Source organism: Anomalospiza imberbis, chromosome Z (genome assembly GCF_031753505.1).
Source record: "Anomalospiza imberbis isolate Cuckoo-Finch-1a 21T00152 chromosome Z, ASM3175350v1, whole genome shotgun sequence".
Classification (NCBI taxonomy): Eukaryota; Metazoa; Chordata; class Aves; order Passeriformes; family Viduidae; genus Anomalospiza; species Anomalospiza imberbis.
Genome location: NC_089721.1, coordinates 56,668,205 through 56,691,063, shown reverse-complemented (window position 1 = coordinate 56,691,063; position 22,859 = coordinate 56,668,205). Strand labels below are relative to the sequence as shown.

The window sequence follows — 22,859 nt, the reverse complement described above, 5'->3', positions numbered from 1 at the left end:
AGTCACCAGTGGGGTTCCCCAGGGATAAATTTTGGAACCACTGCTTTTTAACTCTATTATAAATGCTGTGGATGCAGGAGTTGCCTCTAACCAATTCTATTGTAAAGTCTCCATTGTACAGAGGTAGTACAGCCTCAAAAGCAATATACAAAGTTGAAACCATATGCTTTCAAATCAAAGGAAAGGCCTTGGCTAGTAAGTATAACCACCTTCACATGTGTTTAGTCCAACTTCAGTTAGGCTACCTTTAGTCTAAACATAGTCAATCATGATAAAAAGAATGGCAGAATACACTGGTTCTAGGGAAACACCCAGGAAGTAGGAATTTGCTCTAAGGGTGTTTGAGTATGGTAGGTATTGAAGTTTTGACAATGTGATGGCAGACAGAAACCAAGTGCTGGTTTGATTTCTGTAGTCATTGTTAGTATGCAGCAGGTAAATATCTAGAATACCCATCTACACTAAACATCCATCTCCACTTTTATTTAAATGGTGTTTTTGGAAGCACAGTGGTTTCTCTAGCCAATGTGTTCTATTAAAACCACATATGGATCTAGAGTGTCAAAAATATATTTCCACAGGGTTAGCATATCAAACTATGTCAGCCGTATTGCCCTTCTATCTCTATTGAAGCTATATTATTTTATTCAATTCAGGTAAAAGAGGTCTAGCATAGAAAATAGTTGCTACTGATACCAAGACTACCCTTGCTACCAACCACATTTACTGTCTTACCAGACTGCACTGCTATGGGATTAAAATGGATTTCCATCCAGAGTACATATCTAAATATAGACTTCAGTTAATTCGTGACCTTGCCCACTTCCCAACGCCACTTTGTACTGATACTAAAGGCTGATGCTACTAAAGTAGCATCTTAAGAAAAAGATGGTGAGAATGGAACAGGAAAGTGAAGACAAAAAGGAAAGGAGAAAAGCATCTAAAAAAACCCAAAATAGCATCAAAATAAAATAGACTTTTTTTAGCATAATTCATAGGTTCCTCAATAAACACAATTTCTGGAAATTAGAAGGGAAAAGGGCATCATTTATGAACCCTTTCCAATTGAGCTAAACATTTTAAAATTAATTCTTACATTATTCAAGAAAAAAGGGCATCATTTATGAACCCTTTCCAATTGAGCTAAACATTTTAAAATTAATTCTTACATTATTCAAGAAAAAAAAACTATCTTAAAACTTTCTGGCAAATGCAGTGTACACAAACTATTTGCTATGTTCTGATAACAATAACTGACATTGATTTGAGAAAATAGAAATATACTGTATAGCTTTTTAAGGTGTCCTTTAACATTAAAAACATTACCTTATCTGATCTTTAGTCCAGTATATAACTCATTAATAAAACATAAAAAATGCATTTTTCTATAAATAATATTGATCAAATTACTTTAACTGGTAAGAGATGCATCCCTATTACTGACTGCTTAAAAAAATTGATGTAGTTTAAAAGTTCTCTGTTTTGATCTTTCAACTGTACTACAACCAGAAAACCAAAATTCAGAATTAGCTAAATGAAAAATATATAGCATTTGCCTTCTTTTTGAAGGGAGTATGGTGTCATCTTTCTAGATACGTTATATCAACAAACTTCTAAAAGGTTTTTTTTAATATAGACAACCAAGTATGGGTATATCTAGAATACTGTGCGTATGTGCCATTTTGATCATAAGGTAAGGTAGAAAGCTATTCAGTGATATTTCTCCATGCTGTGAAATTATCTAATTAATTAATATAAATTTATTTTCTATATAAGGTTTTGGTGTTTAAGGAAGAGAGCCCTTAAACTGTCTAGAGGAATATATCTGTGATACTGCAGCGTGTCTGCAATCCAACAAAACACTAATTTGCAGATCCTGCAAGAGAAAATTATAGTCTGTGATTAAAGAGGCAAATTATTGACCATTTTTCTGTTAAATAAAATTGATTATTGAGTTTAGAGCTTGGTGATAGAGATGAATTTGGTGTCCCTTCCTTGCCTGGCAAGGCTGTGAAACTCGTACACTGGAGGTCTTCAAAGCCTATATGGACAAGATTTTGAGCAAGATGATCTAATTTGAAATTTTTAAGAAGGATATTGAAATAATTACATCCTGGGATCTCCTCAGTGTAAATTTCTCTGTTTTTCTTGTCCATCCTTGAAAGACATCTACAGCACTGTTAAGTTCTGCCACACTTAAACCAGTAAAAAAATACATGTTTTTTTCCTACAATAATATGTAGAAAATATGATTTACTGGATAATATAATTCAGAAAATAATGGAGTATAGCTGAGAGAAGGTATAGAAAATACTCCAGAAAAGTCTGTAGATTTACATGAAAACCAAAATTTACTTATTTTTGAAATTCCAGTTGGATGTAAATCAGTATCTTTGAAGTGAAATATTGGAAGGGTATGGATTTAAGATTATGACCATATTTAAAAAGTGAAAAAGGAAAGAGATGTTTCATATCTCTAAATGTGCTAGTATCTCCTTCAAAAATATAATGGAAGAAAAAAACCTTATCGACCCTGTCGATATATCGCACACAGGGATGGAGAGTGTGCATTCACAAAATCACATAAACAGAGTTTGGTGCCACCTCCTGACATTACATAGTCCAAATCCTCTGCTCAACGCACAGTCATCTAGACCAAGTTTCTTAGAAGGGTGTTCTGTCAAGTTTTGCATATCTCCAGAGATGGAGAAAACACAACCTCCTTGGGAAGTTGTTTTTGTCTCCAAATACCCTCACAGTAGAAAACTTTTTTTTTTTTTTTTTTTTTTTTTTTTAGAGATGAAAACTTCATGAGTTTTTAGTTGTGCCTATTACCTCTTGTCCAATCAATGCACACCACTCTGGGAGTCTAGTTTGCCTTTCATTCCCTCCATCAGGTATTTATACTCAGATTGGATGCTGCTGATATTTCTCTTCTACAGGATGGAAATTTGCAGGTCTCCATCTCTTCTTATTTGAGAAGTACTCCAGCACCTTTCCTTATCTTTGTGGCCTTCCACTGGACTCACTCCAGTAAATCCACATTTTTCTTTCACTGGGAAGTCCAGTGCTGGACTTAGGACTTACCCGAGAGAAAGATTCGCCTCCCTCAACCTGCTGGCTAACTTCTTCCCAATGAGCCCAAGTAGCTCCCTCACACTTATTTGCTGCAAAATGTGGCTCAAGACCAACTTGTGCACCAGCAGGATGTCTTCTGTACTGATGCACAGAGTTACTTCTCCGTAGGTGCAGTACTTTTAATTTCCTTTTATTGGACTTGTTTCCTTGTTTGAACTTATAATTTGATTTCTATAAATAATTTATTCTTCCTTTGTATGACTACATAGTGTTACCTTCTTAATTTGAAGAATGAATATGTCTAGTTTTGTGAATGCATGACTTCTAAAAATGTAATGTTTGGTATACTCTTCTGTGAAGTATTTTAGAACCATCTTTTAGATGTGGGAAATCATGCATATACAAAAATAATGAGAATTTATAAAGTGTAAACCCTGTAATTTAAAATCTATCATTTAGTCGGTGTTCATCACATCATAATTTCAGTACTTTATGAAAGGATTGTTTATTCTCTAAACAATGCTTAGAAGTGATTTAGTGCTTGGGAATATCATCAAAGTTAGTGAAATGGTAGAAACTTCAATCTGTAGGTATTACAAATTAGCACTGAAGTCATAGAAACACAATACTTGTACCCAACAAAGCTCTGGATGATGGCTTTTGTGGTTTTTGTTATTTTGCTTGGTTGTTTTTTTTTTTTTTTTTTTCTTTCTTTCCTAATTAGGATAAACAAAACTAAAAGTACCCTGTAGCTTATATTTACAGGATTTTCTAAAATAATATTTTATAGTTTTGAGAAGAATGGTTAGCTTTTGTCACTTTCTAGAGTAAACTTTGTGACTTCTGGGGGTTTTTCTCTTGCTTTTATTTTATAATAAAGTTTTTAACATACATTCTTCATTTCAACATCCAGCTCAGAGAAAATTTTTGTTTCATTATCAGACCACAGGAAGCAGGAAGGAACTTGGTTCTCAAATAAAAGAAGAAAGAAAAAGACAGAGAATTTTGTTGATGTCTTTGTTACATAATTTAGGGTAATAAAGTTATACTTTCTTAATTTGAATTTTTTCCAGGATGAGTACACATTTTTTTTCCACTAGATAGTTGTTTTAAATAAGAGAAAGTTTGCACTGCTGAGCATGTAAAGAAGTCTAATCTTGGGATTTGCCACTGCAATTACCAATTGATGAAGGCTTAAAAATATTTGGGGTGTGAAAATAGTGGCACAGAGAACAGATCAAATTGCAAAACACTTGCCAAAAATGCAGATGTCCTGTGCTGAGCTCTGTAGCAATGGCTACTCTTAGACATCAGGCCAGTGTGATTCTGTAAGTGTGAATTCTTTGATCTCATTCTCTGTAATGTCTTCACTGCAGTGAAGTAATTCCAGAAGCAGGGCTTTCTCTTGTATCTTAGAGTGTTAATTTCAAAAAAAGAAGTTGATTGACAAAGATTTCTTTGTACATCGCTGCTGTTTTTTCTCAAGAAGGCTGCAAGAAAGTTTTGATAGGTGGTCGAATTTCATTCCCTCTCATGAAACCATTAAAAATGTTAATGTAAACCTTCTCAGATGTCTAAGAGACTAAGTCAGGAAAAGTGGGAGGGTGATACAGTGGTGAGAGAGAGGAGGGAAAAGTAAAACTTATATGTGAAATGCCAAGTTGTGAGCAGTATGCTTTTGCTCAACAGATATAACGTACAATCTGTCATTTGGCTTGTGTGGAATATGAACAGAAGGACAAAGGACTCTGGGTATGTATTTGTGCTTATCAATAAGGGAGTACCTTTTCTTGCTCTACAGAGTCTTCAAGATGTAACAGATGCAACACAAGCAAATTGTAGAACTTCTTTTCCTAATGTGTTCTGCTGGTCATTTCCTCATCTCCTTTTTTTTTTGAGAAATACATATTTGAGTAATGAAACATTGTGGTCCTTAATGAAAGTATAACCTATCTTAGCTGAAACCTTTAGAAGAAAAATGTAACCAGGAACTCATCATAGATGCTACACTGTGTTATAATGAAACCATGACATGAAGGATTTAGTTGAGATATTGCTGTACTGGTGATTATGTCAATTTGCTTTACTTGAGTTTGCATTCCACTAATATCAAGGGGTTAGCTGCTTTGGAACTACTGTAATGAGAAGTTGCGTTTGACCAGAAGCTTTCTCTTTCTGACTCCTTTCCTCCTTCATTCCCATCAAATAACACATTCTGCTGAAGCAAAAAGAGAATTTCTGCACTGAGGTGCACTGTTAGCTGTGCGCTGATAGGATATACACCTGGACTTCTCTGTCACAGCAAGTGCATTGGTGAAGGACATCTGGTAATGACATCTTCCAATTACACCTGCTGAAATAGAAACTAGAGTATTTGCTGCTGAAATAGTCATAAGTCAAACTCATCTTTGCAAGGAACTTGTAACAGCCCCTTGTCTTTAGGTTTTGTTTTGGTTATTTTTTAGCTTTGAGAAGACAGTCAATGGAACACAGTGATTCTACAGAATGGGTTTTTTGCAGTAAATTGTGTACTATGCCTGGTATACAAGCATGCAATATCCAAGTCATTTTGTGTTTCAGAAAAGTAACTTAAGAGCTAGAATTTTAAAAAGGTGTTTTATTAATTGCTATTGAAGTATCAAATAAAGAAAAAAGTAGACAGCTGATAATTTTCAACATATTTTTTCATGTCTGTCCTACTTTTGATGCACCACAGTTTAAAGCCATAATACTCTCACAAGGACCACAAACACATTTACTGGCATGAGTCATGCAAAGGGCAACTACAACAGTTGTTAAATATACTAAAGAACATCCACAAAACTGAATGGTGAGTAGGATTGCAAGAGTATTACATCTATATTGGCTTGACTGTGTTGCTTAGGTCTTCATTTAAGTTTGAGCATCTCCAAGGAAGAGATGCCACATACTCCACAGATATTTTGTTCCACTGTTTGACAACCTTATAAATGTCAAATAAATTTTCTTTATATTGAACTTGAATTTCCCATGCTCTAGGCTGGGCTTTTTATCTCACATAATGAGAAGAAACCTTATCTTCTTTAGCTTTATCTTCTTTATTCTTCCTCATTCCTCAGCAACAGAAGAATCTCACTTCACTAATGTTGAAGAAACCCATATCTCTCATCCATATGCTCCAGCCTTGGCCATCATGGTGAACTCCACTGAAAACATTCCTGTACATCAGTATCTGTCTTGTGCCAAATCCCAGGACCCTGCACTGTTTGGGTGATCTCACTGATGCTGAAAATCAGAGCAGCATCAGTGCCTGACCCTGCTGCTGTGGCTGTGCAAGTGCATCCCAAGATTCAGGGGATGCTTTGCTGTGCAGGTGCACTTCTTCTTGGGAAGGGATAGCTGCTTCCCAGGAACTTGCTGCTTCTCAGTACCTTTTCTGCAGAGCTGTTTCTGCACAGTGAGCCCTAGCCTGTCCTGCTGCAGGGGTGAGTACTTTCCAGGACTTTGTAAAACTCTGTAAGTAGTTCATCCCTATGAACTGCCGCTCATTTCTTCAGCCTGACTGAATTCCTCTAAATAACAGTTCTACTCTTCAGCACACTGTACTCCTCTCAATATTCTGCCGCCCCAATCACTGTTGGCACTGCCTTGATGTCCATAAAACAGGAAATGAAGGCATTAAAATGCTTCAGACTCAGTATCAGTCTCATAGAGATGTCACTCTTAATCATCTACTATTTGCAACACTGACTCACACTCTTTAAAGCACCTTTTTCCAGAGCATTTTCTTCTCACTGTTTCTTGTCTGTACAAGCCTAGAAATTCCCTTGGCTACAAGGAGTCTTCATGTGATCATGCCAAGGGATTTGCTAAAGTCTAAGTGTGCAACATCCACTTCTGTCCCCTATGGGGACTCTGTCAAGTCCCCAAAAAAAACTCTGTCAAGTCACCTATCACAGAACCTGGTCAGGGTTGCCCTTTGTAGATTTCCATCAGCACAAGACCACTGTGACTTCCAGAATGAAGGTCTAATAGCACCATGTGAGAGCAAAGCAATTCCAGGTTACTCTTGGTAAAGAAGTAATTAGCTGTTTCTTAGACAGTAGTACATGGAAACAATCAGAGCAAGAATTTTTCTCAAGACCAGTTTTGTACTTAAATTGGACAACTCTTTCATGCTTTTTTTTCCTTCTGTAAGTGAACAATTATTTTTATAAACCACAGATACTCTTCCTAGGTACAGTATTTTAAAAGTTAATTATTGAATGTTAAACTGGAACAAATTCTGCTCTCTCAGGTTTCTGGAAATGAGTCTGCATTAGAAAAGTTCATATGCCCCATAAGGGGCTATTAGGTCTGTTGACTCTGACACATTGCAACTGATTTCTCCCAAAGCCTAATAACTGTCTCATGCTTATGCTGATTTTAGAAATAATGTCAGTTTTAAGTCACCTTAAATGGGGAGCTTTCTTTCTGTTCTGTAAATGGGTTATATATGATGTGAAAAAATGTGTTCATTGTGTATTGCAGTCTCTGTTAAAATACATCTTTATTTTTACTACTTTGTTTATCAATTAAAAGAGCATTAAGTTTCCCCTCAATTTGGATTTGATTACGAGGATTTTAACCTTCCCCATCCATATGCATATTAATGCACAGAGGTTCAGCATAAGTATTGGTTGTTGCAATTACCTCTGAATTATGTTTCTGTCAAAAATATACGGACAATGGAAGGATAAGAAACACATGATAATATCTTTGGTGAAGAGTAACTGGCAAGGTTGTCTGTGAAAAATAGGGGAAAAAAAGCCTATGTTTCTTTGTGTCCCTATTCTGCTGCAACCCAATGTATTTGGAGGAAAAGATTCTGCAGCCTCTCTAAGCTACTTGTGTTCCTTCTGAAGGCAATTAACTACTGCTGTCAGATTTGAGTTCCCAGAAGGGCTGGTGCAGTGGTATTTTATTAATGATATGCTGCAGTAAAATGTGTAATGAATTGTGCTGTTTCATTATACAGAAAATCCTCTTGGTTGCTAAGGTAGCATATTTCTCTAGTAAGCTTATACTGAGGGTAGCTACTTTTCTAAATGTCCCTTTGTAAGTACCGTGGATATTTATTTATTTATTTGCTTATTTATAAGTGTAAATTTAACTTTTTAAAATTGCTTATAGAACTCAGATTAGTAAAAACTTTGGTCATCAATCTTATCTATAGCATAATCAGGAGGTCTCTGGCACTGAACTTTGCATAAAAGTATGAGTAGTGTCTTTTTTTGTATCAACTTGGTCCTTTTTTCAGTTGCTTAATATTTCTCTACCAAAGGGAATCCAGGTTCCTGAACCTCTTCTTCCTTACTACACCACATCTGATCATCTCAGGCCTCTTTTTTCTAGAAAAAAAGTGGTAGGTTTTACTTCTCTCCATTACTTCGATCCAGTAGAAAATACAAAATGAAGAAGAAAGAGTGATTCCTACTCCACTGGAAATCTGAAGGCTACATCTAACCACCAAGTTGCTATTTTCTGTTTCAGTACCTATTAATATTTCTTGTGATTAGGTTAAATTCACCATATTTATATAGGCACATCAAGGAATCATCTTTTTGTTTTGGGGCAAACCCTGGGAATGATATCTATACCTTGGTTGTGACAAGAACATAAAGCATTTCTGCATCAGAAAACTTTATATGATCGAGTCACTGAACAATTAATTCTTGTGCTGCTGAGTCCATGTGCTGTGACACTGTTGAAGTGCCACTGTTCTGAACTAGAGAAGACAAGATTAAGGTAAACACTGAAGTTACACTGCTTAGTTGCACTGGACTTTTTCAAGATGCAAATTGAAAGGTTGATAGGCAATCTCACCCAGGCTGCCTTTCCCATGAGGACTGGACCACTTTAATCTTTTAAAGTCCCTGAGTCTGGTCTGGTCTTTATCTTTATGTCTGGTCTTTGTCTTTATGATTCTGCGACTTGGCTCCAGGTGCTGATTATGTGGATTGAAAATCAGAGGAAACAGGAATAAGTCAGGCATTTGAGAAATATATACATTATATATAAGAGCATCAACACGGGGAGATGGAGACAACCTCAGACTCACCACTTCTTCATCCATATCTAAAACTCAGTAGGTGACTTATGGTGAACTCCATTTTACAGACTATTCTAAAAATTACACTGGAAGATCATAGTTATCATAACCTTATAGTGTATAAATTCTGATTTAGCAATATAAAAGAGTTTTTTGTCATCAATTCGTTGTTTTTCCTCCTGTCTGAATAGTTATGGCTTCTAATGATTTTCCCTTGAAAACTGGAGAGATATACATTCTTTTGTATAGAAAAAGCCACCAAATGATAACTATAAACCTATGATTTAAGTGGCTTTTAATAATATTGTTGGCAAAAATAGTGGAAGATCATTTTTTTTTATTTAATTGCTTTTTCTTCCAAGAAAGAAACTTAGTAGTCCCATTGAGTTTATGAACATGGATCTCTTTTTTCTCACCAAATATGTTGTATCAGAATTAGATATTTTTAGCACTGTAGGATCATCACTGTCATTTTTGATGCCTGGCTTCCAAATTGGAATGGTTATGTATTGTAAAGAGTAGACTGCAACTCTAGCTTTGTAATACTTCTTTCACCAGTATTTTCCATTGGAACAGTTTCAAATATCATCATGTGTATGCAGTGGAATTAGTGTAAATGATAACTATTGCTGAAATTTCTTTGTAACATTTAAAACCTTGGTCTTTTTTTTTTTTTTTTTTTTTCATTAGTACATGTTACCAAAGGCTAAATATCCACCTGTGTTTTGCAATCAGCAATCTTCTGAATGTCATAGAAACAGTAGATGTTACAGTATAGTTTAAAAGGAACCTTAGTGCAGAGGGGTAGGGGAAAACACTTTTTTAAAAGTCTCCAGAAAAAAATACAAGAACAATGTAAGAATTGTACTAAGGATGCAGCACATCTGGGAGAGGTCTAATTTTTAAATTAAACATGTTTGCAGTGGTAACTGTATGTTCAGCAAGTTTTCTTTACAGTAGGGATATTACATGAGCAGTAAAATTAGAGATGGAAAGCTCCCTTGAAAATGCTTAGGTCATGCAAATACCAGGTCGAATCTTGCTTGCTAGTTTTTGTTTGGGAGGGGTTCTTTCTCTTTCTCTTTCTCTTTCTCTTTCTCTTTCTCTTTCTCTTTCTCTTTCTCTTTCTCTTTCTCTTTCTCTCTTTCTCTTTCTCTTTCTCTTTCTCTTTCTCTTTCTCTTTCTCTTTCTCTTTCTCTTTCTCTTTCTTTCTTTCTTTCTTTCTTTCTTTCTTTCTTTCTTTCTTTCTTTCTTTCTTTCTTTCTTTCTTTTTCTTTCTTTTCTCTCTCTCTATCCACTCTTTTCACATATTTAAATATTTATTTTTCTTTCTTCTAATATGAGAGATTTACAAGTAGAGTCATAGAAATTGATAACTGTTAAGATCAGAATGTCTTACCATACAATACAGGACTCTTTCTCCTGCATTTCTGGGAAACTACCACTTTTCTATCAACTATTATAATTGTATCAATGTTTTCAGAACTTTTCTTGTTTCTTTGAAGACTGGAAAAGACAAGATGCCATCATATTTCAATAATACAATATGTAGAACATCAAGTGATAAATTTATATTTGTCAGTTTTAATATATAGCTTGTCATGTTGAATCATTTCTGAGATTATTTTTGTTTCAGCATGGCTCCATAATTTTATGACACAATCTACTTAGGACTCTCAAGGTAAACACTTTGATATGAGTCTTTCTGCTAGAAAAATGAGTTTATATTACACTACTGATCATCACAATTACATTACAATCAACCTTGGATTTTATGGTCAGTTGCCTGGTTTGCCTTTGAGAACCCAAATATATCTGCAGGTATTATTGACACCTAGATGCCACACATTGTAAATCCCTTGTTATTACGTGTTGCCTGGTTTTTTTTGAGAGTTTTAAAGTTCTTCTAAAAGTTCTTATGCCTTCTGATATTTACATATTTCAACTGAGTTTTCTCACACATGTTCATGTAAATAATGATTGTTCTGTATTGTTCTTTGTGGGTGGAAAGAATTGATGGACTGTTGGTTTGACCAGTGTGGTTGGAGAGGTGTCAGTTTCACCTCCAATCCAGTGTCACTTTTGTTATTGTATATATACGAGAGTCAGAAAATAAAGTTTGCTTTTTTGGGTTCTTTTTCTTTCCTTTTACATCTAGACTGCTTCTGTGAGTTATTTCATGTTGCAGTGTGACAATTACGAAAGACAAAACCTAGAATATGACACCAAAGAAAATTGCTATTTTATTTTATTTTATTTTATTTTATTTTATTTTATTTTATTCCATTTCATTTCAATTTTTCATTCTCTAATCACAAATTTATTTTGCTTCCCTTTATCAAAGACATTTGGGAAACTCTGAATTTAAATCTTAGTTCTTTCAGATGGTTTACATAGCATGACCTTTTGGATTTGTACAGAATAATACCAGCTGTAGCCATTGAGGTGAGAAAATGCTCAGAATCTACATGACTACTAGACAGTAAAAAAAAATATTGCTTTAAAATTTCTTTAAAATTTATTGTGTTAATTCCTGTGAGAATTATTGGGGTTTGCCTGGGACATGAACTGATTTTGTTAATTTTCCTCAATAATAATTTTAAAAGATAGTAAGATTATTTTATTTCTGTCTTTAAGAATAACTTCAGCTTGTGGATATCTGTATTTTTTGTAAAAAAGGTTATGACATAGGGTTTCATTTTTTTAATAGAGTAAGAAAATATTAAAATATTTTCTTATGGAGGAAGGAAGGCTAAAGATATAAGCAATGACAAATAAAAATTTAACTTGCAGGATATTATAGTCTGATAATCACAAAACTTTGCACTTAAAAAGTTGACCTGAACAAAGAATATGCTAGTCCAGGTCCCTTGGTTAGTGCAAGTATTTTCTTTTCCTGGATATTGAAGAATAATGTCATATACTTGTTTAACTTATGTATACATGTGGCAAAATAAAGTAGATTTTCCCATAAAAGTCCTGAAATAAATATGATTTTCCAATAACATTTTTATTTATCTTCTAATGAAATTTTCTTTCAATCTATACTGGCTTCTGAAATAAATTGGAAATATTCATTTGAGCAAACATGTTATTTTCTGGGAACTAGAAATGTTTATGTACATAGACCAGAATATTGAACCCACCGGGATGTGTAAAGGTGATATATCATGTGCTTATAGTATACCTCTTTTGGAAAGTGATATCCCTGTATTTCCTTTCACTGTAGAAGAACACAAGTAGGAAATTTGGCTTCCAACAAATCTACAGAGGGAGCACTGTATCTACGTAAAGATGTAAAGTGAGTCAATAGTGAATATGACTTGAGAATGACACAGTAGTCAGTCAAATCCAAAACTACAAAGTCAGAAGAAATTGTGGGTGGGAATACCAGTACAAAGCAAGGGAGCATGGCCAGGGATATACTACTGTGTTATGTTCAGGCTCATTTCAAAGTACACAGGAGAGAGCTGATGTCTGAGATTAGTAATTCAAAAAAAGCTGGTGGAGGCAATATGAAATGGACATTCTACTACTATTCTCTAATATCAATCTTTGTGAATTAAAATCTATGACAGGCCAGATGCAAAACAGTTTTCGTGTCTAGTGAAAACTCAACTGAACAATAAGAATCTAAGAAAACAAATGCAAATTAGTTAATTTAAATATCATTTCAGTTATAAAAATAAAGGCCACCTGACAGTTTTCATTCTTGAGCAATTAAACTAGTCTTGAGACTAGTTTTAGAAAGTCAAAAGTTTGGTGAAAAGAGTAATGAGTTCAGAGACTAGATATCAGATCATGGAAATAGTGAAGAAAAAAAAAATAATTGGAAAGTCCAGCACAAAATAATAAGAAATTAATGATTAATCTGGTTATTTCAAGTAGTTGAAACAATGTCTTCCTGTGATATTTGCTGTGGAGTTAAATATTTATAAATATATTTAATAGCTCCAAATGTACCATTTACTTAAAGAGACATGAAAGTGAAAATTATAAAATTGCAGAGTGATTAATCTATCCTTTTATGATTTAGGAACATTTCTTTATACAGAATTGCATCTGTCCAGCAAAAGAGCATTAATTAGCAAATTATACTAACTTTTTGAACTCTGAATATTGAGTCTAGTGGCAAAATTCCCTAAGTTAAGTATTATTATAATGTGCAGATTTTATATACATTAACTATTTATTTCAAATGGATGTCAAAAAAATTTAAAATTAACTTTTACCACTTACAAGCTTAGGAATAAAGTCTTTCAGAGAAAATGTGGAATTTTTTTTGCTTCCAAGGGATAATCTTGAGATAAAAGCATAAAAAAGTAAAAAGACCAGAAATATTGAAATGCCTGAACAAGATTTCAACTCTGAAATTATTTTCCTTTTAGTAATGTGTATTTTAATGTGGGTATTTATGTGGGCATTTATGCAGTGATAATTGCATTTTATTTAGTAAAATGTGCTTTTAAATATATAGATTGCATTATATTAATTAAAAAAATCTTCTGTCTTGGTGTTATTTTCTATATCTTCATTAGCCATTACAAAGTTGCTGTAAAATCTGCTTTTTCTCCTGTTCCACTTTTAGGAGAAATTAAGTATATGGTATGTGAGGTACATCCTATCAAAAGTGCATTTCCATAGTCTATTATTATATAATTTTATTGCTTTTTGGCTTTACCAATTAATACTTATGTGATTAGCCAGCCTTAATCCTGTCATTGCATTTGCTCTTGCAACTGGCTACCCAGGATAATCCTAGATATTGCTTTTTATCTATGGCTGTCTCATTATGCAAGAGTATCAATTTTCTGCAACAGAAACATTGTTATATCATTTTGCAGATCAGTGAACTGAACCACAAAAAAAATTGTGACACAATGTACCAAAGGTCAGGTGTGAGTGACAGTGGCAGAACTGAAAAAAATTTCCAGATTCCAGTGCTAAAAACTGAATCACTGTGAGAAAGATTTTTCCAGTGGAGGAGGGTGTAATGACTTATATGGAATTTATGAAATTTAAAAAAAAAAAAAAGTGCAAAAGATGCTTGTTTGTCTCAAACCATTCATACTTCAGATCTCTCCTGTGACATATGGTGGAGCTATTTTAAGTCATTTTAAATTGGACCAAAATAGATACATATATATATAGATATAGATGATAGAGATATAGATAGATTATATAGATATATATTTATATATAGATATAGATATAGATATAGATATAGATATAGATATAGATAGATATAGATATATTTATGTATGTATCTAAAGTCTATTCTATATACATATGTGTGTGTGTGCACTTGCTTATATGTATATTTACATCATAGGGCTACTGTGTGTATTGCATTTCTGTTTGTCATGGATATATGGCTTGGAAGTTACACAGATTAGAAATGAGGGGTGACTGGTGTGTCACCAAAAAAAAAAAAAAGATGTGGGGAAGGCACTTTATTTGCTGTAATAAATTGCATTTCAAGTACAGTGAAAATAAATTTACAGAAATAAGTTTTAGCACAAGTAGAAAGAATTATCTAAGTATTTGGTCTTGATAGAGAAGGTCATGAAGACATGGAAAAGGAATGGTACAGGCAATGTCAATATATATTTTTGCACTCATGGTATTATAGGATGTGAAGTTAGTGACAGGGACAGCAGCCTCAAGGCAGTTATATGAAGTTTTTGCCTGGTAATAGATTATCCACTCACACTCTCAGATACTGATATATATGGATACTGTACTCTATTTTATTTAATTCTTTTCAAGTGTTTGAAGCAGGTAGGGGACATTATTCATTTTTGAGACTGTCCTTGTAGTTCATTCATACTTATTTTAATGTAGTTTGAGAACGTAATACACTATAAATTCTCTCCAGAAGTTGAAAGGCCCACAAAGGTGATATACATTAGCTTTTTTTTCCCTCCGTTTTCAGAACAATAGTAGTTTGGTGATGACCCTAATCTCTTTTAGCAGACAACATTGCAGGGTGAATATCTATGGGCAAATATTTGTCCTGTTGTCACGTTTTGAAAAGGGTTCATAGACTGCTATTTAATACCTGCTTTTCTGTTCAGGTATGGTCTTTGTGGCTAGCTGGACAATTATCTCCAGTCATTCTGCAGATTTAAATACATCTCTAATTGTAGTTGTCTCACTCAGCAGGGTGTACTTTAAGACAGATTACCCACACTCCAAGCTCCCTCATTATGACCCTGTTCATCTTTTGCTTGGCATAATTACAGTTGAGCATGAAAAAAAGTATTATGTTAGATATTAGCAAGTTATAAATTTCCAGTTAGCCTCTGCAATTGGTTTTCACTCTCTAGGGAAGGAAATAATACTCAGGATTTTTTTTCCTGCCACTTGTTATATTTGTCTGTTCTCAGCATCCCTTCTATTCTAAGACATCACCAGATGTCGTAGATGCTTGCAGTGCCCAGATGCTTGTATCTTGCACATACCTCAGCCTTGCTTGATGCCCCTTTGTCCAAAGATATTGCTTATCCATCATCTTCTCTCCCTGATTTCTTCAGATACATCTGTGTTTCACTTGTGTATTCCTCTTCCTAATATATATTCCTATTTGTCCTTTTTGTAACAAGTTTCTAGCTCATGCCTCATTTGATTGACTGACAGATGGGATTATGCTTTGCTTCCTGCAATCACTTGTTTCTGGCTCCCTATTTCATTCATTACCAATTCATTGTCTTGGAGAACATGGTTCAGATGGATTCCTTCACATTTTTTTTTTATGTGCTCAACTTTTTCTAGGCCTTTAGAAAGCTTTTTTTCTAGAAAGTCACCATCTTTCTGTGAACCTTTCAAAAAATTGATTCTAAGTTCCTGCAACATTTCATTACAACTGTCTGGAGATTTAATTTCAGTTTTAAATGAGAGATAGCAAGAGATCCACAGCTTTAACTGTAAATAATTCCAGTTCCAGTACATTACAATGTTAAATAACTATAAATTAATGGATTAATAGTGATATACACCAGACTCTGGCCCCAGAAGATGACTTTAAATAAATCATACTTAGAAAAGTGTAGCTGTAGCTATAGCAGTGTCCTTCTGCTGAGATTATTTCTCAAATCTCACAATCTGTTTTGATCCTGAGTGTAAAACATCCCACCATAAGCAAAATTTTCAAGTAGATCACATGTGCTTTGTGGATTTAGAGAGGAGGGTTTGTGCTAATAAGAATTTTAGAGTTTAGGTTGGACTGTTAGAGTTTCTGTAGATCCTGCTAATGTTATCAGTAATTCCCCAGTCTCTTGGAAAGCCAATATATTTTCCCAAGTTCTGAACATAACCAAGTGCTTAACTACAGATTATAAATGGCATTGTAACTTCCTTGGACCTTGATCACTATTTGCATGGTAATCATCCATTTGCTTTTTATCACTTTCTGCAAACCCTAGTTTCCAAGGCTGCATAGATTTTTTTTCACTATTATGTACAACTTGAAAGACCTTGTATGCTCCTTAATGCAAAAATGGATAATGGATTTTCTCACTCAGTATCATATTCAGTTAATGGCAATGAGATCTCTATGGGTGCATATCTTTTGAATAGTACCATCTTCATCTTTCCAAAACCAATGTTCCAGCCATTCTTCAGTCTGTACCTACATGCAATGAAAGAGGGACCACATCTCCTATGTTTCTCCTTTCTAGATTGCAACATTGTAATAGTCTTCTTTGGGACTTTACTGCTATAGAACTTGAAGCAAAGTTGGAATCCATGATTAAGCAGCTTCTTTCAAAAACTGGTCTGTTGAAAAGGCCTTTCTGAGATAACTGAGAAGTTCATTGTGGAAGTTCCCAGTTGGAAATCAGTGTGCACCTGTAATTAATATTCATCAGGGTGATGGACAGGACAGATGAAATAAAGAAAAGTCATTGAAAGCATTGGCATCCACCCAGGCCATCCTAGAAATCATTATACTTGATTTATACTTCCTCACTTTCTTTACTTCTTGTTCCGAAAAATTTGAAAAGTCTTCAGTATTTTGTATGCAGAAGTGCTGCATGCTCTTCACAGCCCTGCTAAATAGAAACATATATATTACTATAAAGTTGTTCAAAATGTTTGAATGAGATTTATGTTCAAAATGAACTTTTCAAGGAAGTCAGTATAGTTGAAGCAGTGCAATGTCAATTGGAAACTGTCTTCTCCTGGAGAAAACATTAGTACAAATTCCATTTTTGTTAAGGTTGTTCTCATTTACATTTTCTGGTTTATGTTAATTTTTGTAACATATACACTGTTACCTGCTATTTCTTTTTTGATTTTTATAGGGAGCCCTTTGAATTTCCTGTACCAGGAAAAACTTTTGCCAGCTACTTTAACATAGAATGTTTATTTTCTTCCATATGGTGTAGCACAGAGTAAAAGATTTCATATAGCATTTTAAATTGACTTCAAAGGAAAGCACTGATTTTTAAGGGTTTTTTTGGTTCAGTTTTGTTTGTTTGTTTGTGGTTTTTAATGTGTAGTTTATCAGCTCAAGCTTGAAATTCCTTACTTTATTTATGTGTACCATATTCTATTTAAATTTCTGTCAGATAGAACTTTGTGATTTTTACCTGAATTTAGAATTAAGCATCGATACAGAACCTAAATGGAATTTATCCTTCAGGAAGGAAAACATTGAAAACTTAATTAAAATAAGGAAAATAAAATTTAAACGAAGTGTTGGTGTGAATAAACAGTATCTTTTCATTCCTTTGAATCCAGTTTGAATCAATTGAACTTGCAGCCTTATAGTATAGCTAAAATTACATGTATCTTGCTGCTTTTTTATTTAATAGAGATGACATTTTTCTGCAGTTCACTACTGGTGGTGAAGACACATTCAGGCACTTCTAGATGCATCCTCCTTGTAATGTGCCTTATGATGATTTATCCCTTGAATCTTCATGAAATTTGCAGATGCAGAAAATGTAGATGAAGATAATAAGCTAAACATAAGCATCCAGATCTTTGATACTGGTTCAAATTAAGTATTTCATCCTTTAATAGTTTGACTACTAATGACTTCAGTATTTGATAGTCTTTCTTTCATCAAGAGTTTCAAACATTCCCTACTTAGTTTTGGAAGTGTAATTAATGGGAAGAAAATTTATCTACCACTGGCAGCCCTCTCTATTTTTGTGTATCTTACTAAAGTTACCTCTGTTACAAGGAGATTGCTGACTATTACATTGATAACAAAATATTGATTCACAGATGGCTATTAATCCAAATTATTAATAAGAAAATATTTTATGTGTTGAAGGAGAAGTGTCTCTATTATGACTAGTTTCTTACTTTAGAGCAAACTAATAAATCATGCAGCTTTCTCTACAGATTTGCTGATCCCCTTTACCTCTTTAGATGATAGAGGGGGTTAAGGGCTCTGAGCAACTTGGCCTAGTGGACCATGGTAGGGGTTTGGAACTGATAATCTTCAAGGTTCCTTCCAACACAAACCATTCTATGACTCTGTAACAATCTATGAAGAGTTATAATCTTTTCTTATACAGTGACATTACCCCGTTCTTTGTAACATTTTCCCATTATTCTGATTAATGTTCTATTACTCGGTTCTTCATTATTTTTCTGAAAATAAATATGAAGAAATCTTTCCTATATCCCTAGACAAGTAGCTTCAGATCATATGTCTAACAGATGCTGGCATATAGCAATTACTGTTGACATAAATTACTGCTAAAGAGTGCCAGTGAAATAAATGGTAAAATCCAGTATTCTAAATGTGTTATTGGCATAATGAAAATAGTTGGGCATCCTGAAGCTACAACAGAACCAGCAATAGGTGCTTAGAGCACAGAAAGTGAACCATATCTGGGGCTGCACAGAAAGAAATGTGGCCAGCCAGTCAAGGAAGTTGATTGTCCCTCTCTACCCTGCTTTGGAGAGATGCTACCTGAATTCATTCTGAGGCCCCAGTGAAAGAAGGACACAAATGTGTTAGACTGGTGTTAATACTTTCCCCCACAGCCATCTGGAGTTACAAGGCTTGCCCAGATCAGAGAGAGCTTTGGGTGAAAATATTACAGGGTTAAGACAAAAGATTCCAAAAGAGGCTCTTACCCTTGATATTGTCCAAGATGTTTATTCAATAGGAAGAAGAGGGGAAGAGGGGGAAAGAGCAGAAAGAGTGGGCAAGAGAGAGAAAAAGGGAGAGGCTGAACAATGGAGGAGCAGGGCATTATCTAGACTACTGTCCAGGAAGGGACAATTGGCTCCCAGACAATTGGGTCCAGAAAGGAAGGAAGGGTTAAACTAACATGGTGACAGCTACAGGGGTTACAGCTGGGGAGGAAAAAACATTCCCCAGAGCGATGCAACACCTCCCCCTTTTTTGTTTAACAAGGTTACAAGAAAAATATCATGTTCATTTTGACACTGAGTGTGAATTTTCCCACCACCTACAGTTGGTAGGGAACTCAGATTGCTTTAGGTCTGACAACTCCATGTGGTTGACTTCTGAGGTAGAAGGTATGAGACCTTTGATAGCTTTTAAAATCAAATGACGTAGGATCCCAAACGCTATAGTTACAAGGAAAAGAATAACAAGAAGTGACACAATTGTTTTAACTACAGAAGTCCACCACCTTGTGAATCCCCAACCCTCGAACAGTTCTTTGATCCAATCCTCAGATTCTTGCTTCACTTGTCCGATCAAGTTGTTCATGCTTTGAAGGGCAGCATGGATGTTTGGAGCTTTTGCAGTCAGGGTCATGCAACGGAGTCCTTCGAATTCCTGGCATTCCTGTCCATGCAGTAACGAAAGGAAATCAATAGCAGCACAGATTTGAAGCGTGGCCTGTCTGGTAATTACCTTGTCTTCTAGGAGAGAGCTGATGGCGGTGCATGTCAAGTTTGCCTGTTTGACCACCCAGCACTCTAGATGGCCCAATTCACCTAGAGCTTTGGCTGCTGTGACCCACGGAAGGAACAGGGACACAGCAACTCTTTTTGACATAGCACAATGAAAAATTTCTGAATTACAATTTGTGTCCAAATTTTCTGCACTCCTCTTTTGAACTTTGCTTGCCGATTTGTTTTTGTGAGTCCATTCACCATTTAAAGTTTGGTTGGGTGTCAATACAGACAACCGCCCTATGATACATGGCCCTCCTAAAAGCCGAGATGGAATTCCTGCCCATGCCCGATCCCCACAAATCAAGAACAATCTCTTAGGGAGGCTTTTGGTACTTGAGTGAGATGAATTGTCTGCCCCAATATGGCTTATATTACGACACCACCTCTTTGCCATAAACTCCCCACGATATTGTCTTATGATGTGATACTTGTTAGTGCTAGAAGGTTTTGGGAGAATGGAAAAATGTAGGCAGTAAGATGCAGGGGAAGAACCCAATAACTCTAACTCTTGGGGTTCCTGAGCTATCTTGGGCAAACTCCACAACCACTCCTCTAAGGGGTTCATGATCACCACAGTTTGCTTCTGATGATCTTTTTGTGGTCGAGGGGTGTGTGGCTCTGGAATTTCTTTGGACCTATATTTGTCCATACCTGCTGGAAATTCTCTAGCCTGCAATGGAATTCCTACCAGACAGGTGGACATAGGATTCTTTGCTGCTGCAGTGGACAGACATATGTTTTCCTGCTGAAGTGTCTGTGCCAGGGTCACCCAGACGTTTTGACGTGGCTGATAGACAATCCATGCAGCTGCCAGACTGTTCAACATTAGCAAGATGACAACTTGGAAGGGGTTCATCACAGGGTTGAGTGGGAGGTAGGTTTTCTCTAAAAGGGAAAAACAAACATTTTTAAAACCTGTTAAAAGTTTCTGTTTCTGCCGGAAGGAATTCACACCTAGGAAAATTCTCTTTCCTCCATCCAGTGACGTCTTCTCTTTGAAGCATCAGCTACTTGTTTCTCATCCCCTTCTGCTTGAACTGGACTTTTGGGGACAAAAGGTTTCACCCACTTCTGGGGAATCCACTGAGGGTCTGAGGGAGTAGTCACATACGCATAGCCACAACCCCAGGTCACAAGCTCATAGGGACCCTTGGTTTCCCAAGTTTCTGGATCCCTAATCGAGACCAGTGGATGCTGAGACAATTTGAACTGATTGCCACTGTTAAAATGATGTACCACTGGTGGACTCATGTTTTCAAATGAACACTTCAGGAAATTGATAGTAAACATGGCTTTGCAGAGCTTCTGCTGCAGAGACACCCACACTGTTGAGCTGCTCTGTCTATCCAAGACCTGCTTGAGCATCTGGTGTGCATGCTCAAGCTTGACCTGTAGGGGAGTGAGGGATGCCAGCTTTATGTTCCACTCCCCACAGCTGGACAAATTCCAGGAACTCTTTGGACGCATATGCTGGGCCGTTATCAGTTTTGATTGTTTTTGGGATCCCCAACACTGAAGAAGCTTGCACTAGGTGCTGTTTGGCATGCTCAGACTTTTCTCCTGCATGGGCAGAGGCATACACTGTGCCTGAGTATATGTCAATGCTTACATGAACATATTTGAGGCGACCAAAACTAGGAATGTGTGTGATGTCTGTCTGCCACACTTCACAGCTGCCAAGGCCCCAGGGGCTAACCCCCATGCCCATCAATGGCATGGCCTGGAGCTGGCAGTTGGGACAGGTGGCCACAATGGCTTGAGCCTGACTCCGTGTTAGCTGGAACAGCTGGATCAGACCTGGCACAGTTTGATGGCAATGTTGGTGACTCAGCTTTGCCTGTTGGAAGATGTCAGGGAGATGTGCTTTTTTGACAGGTGCCGCAAGGGAGTCGGCTTGGTGATTCCCCTCTGCAATCTCACCTGGCAAATCAGTGTGTGACCTCACATGCATCACATAATGCTCTCGGTGAGAAATCAAATAAATTAGATTTGAGAGCAATCTGAAGATATGTTCATTCTCTATTACTCTGGGCACAGCCTGGTCCTCTCTGGACACTAACCCCGCCATGTAGGCAGAGTCTGTTACCAAATTAATTTGTTCCGAGAACCTCTCAAAAGCTCTTACCACTGCAGCCAGTTCAGCCACTTGGGGGGATCCCTCCACTAACTCAACATCAGCTTCCCAATGCTGAGTCTGTGGATTTCTCCAAAACATCACCGATGTGTGGGAAGCCCCTGATGCATCCACGAACACTGTGAGAGCCTTGAGTGGTCTCCAACTTCTCTTCTCCTGAGGAATGAGGTGGAATTCCTCATTGAACAACTTGTGAGATGAGGCATGGACTGGTATTTGTCCCCTGTAGTTGTCCAGAGATAACTGGAGACTGGCATTGCTCTGGAGCAAATGCTCAAACATCCCTTTGTTCAATCTCTCTGGAGAGTTCTTTCCCTCCTCAGAAAGTCTGACCGGAAGGTGAATACATGGAAAGTCACAACCCGCCAATTCACACAATCTCACCCTGGCCTTCCGAATCAGCTGAGCTATTAGCTCTTGTGGCTCACTGATGGTCTTGGATCTTTGATGGGAGAGGAAGACCCACTCTATAAATCAAGAGCAAATCCTTCTGCCCCTTGATCCTTTGGAAAATCAAACCATGCAAATGTGGCAGCTTTCCTAGAACAAAGAAATAGAATGGCGCATTTGGCTCACACTGATGAGCCTGCCTCTCTGACATGGCCTTCTGTACCTTTTCTATTGCTGTCTTTGCCTCTGGGGTCAGTTCCCTGGGAGAGGCCAGCCCCCTCTCGCCCTTCAATA

The 22,859-nt window shown here is 36.2% G+C and overlaps 1 protein-coding gene and 1 long non-coding RNA gene across 2 annotated transcripts in view; both read left to right on the top strand.

Moving 5' to 3' along the window:
- The window catches only part of LINGO2 (leucine rich repeat and Ig domain containing 2), a 494,638-nt gene that overhangs the window by 278,177 nt on the left and 193,602 nt on the right, over positions 1–22,859 (top strand). The window lies entirely within an intron of this gene.
- The window catches only part of LOC137465030 (uncharacterized), a 474,100-nt gene continuing 455,807 nt past the window's right edge, over positions 4,567–22,859 (top strand). The window contains exon 1 of the long non-coding RNA XR_010994534.1: positions 4,567–4,591. This is a non-coding gene — a long non-coding RNA (uncharacterized lncRNA). The remainder of the gene's footprint in view (positions 4,592–22,859) is intronic.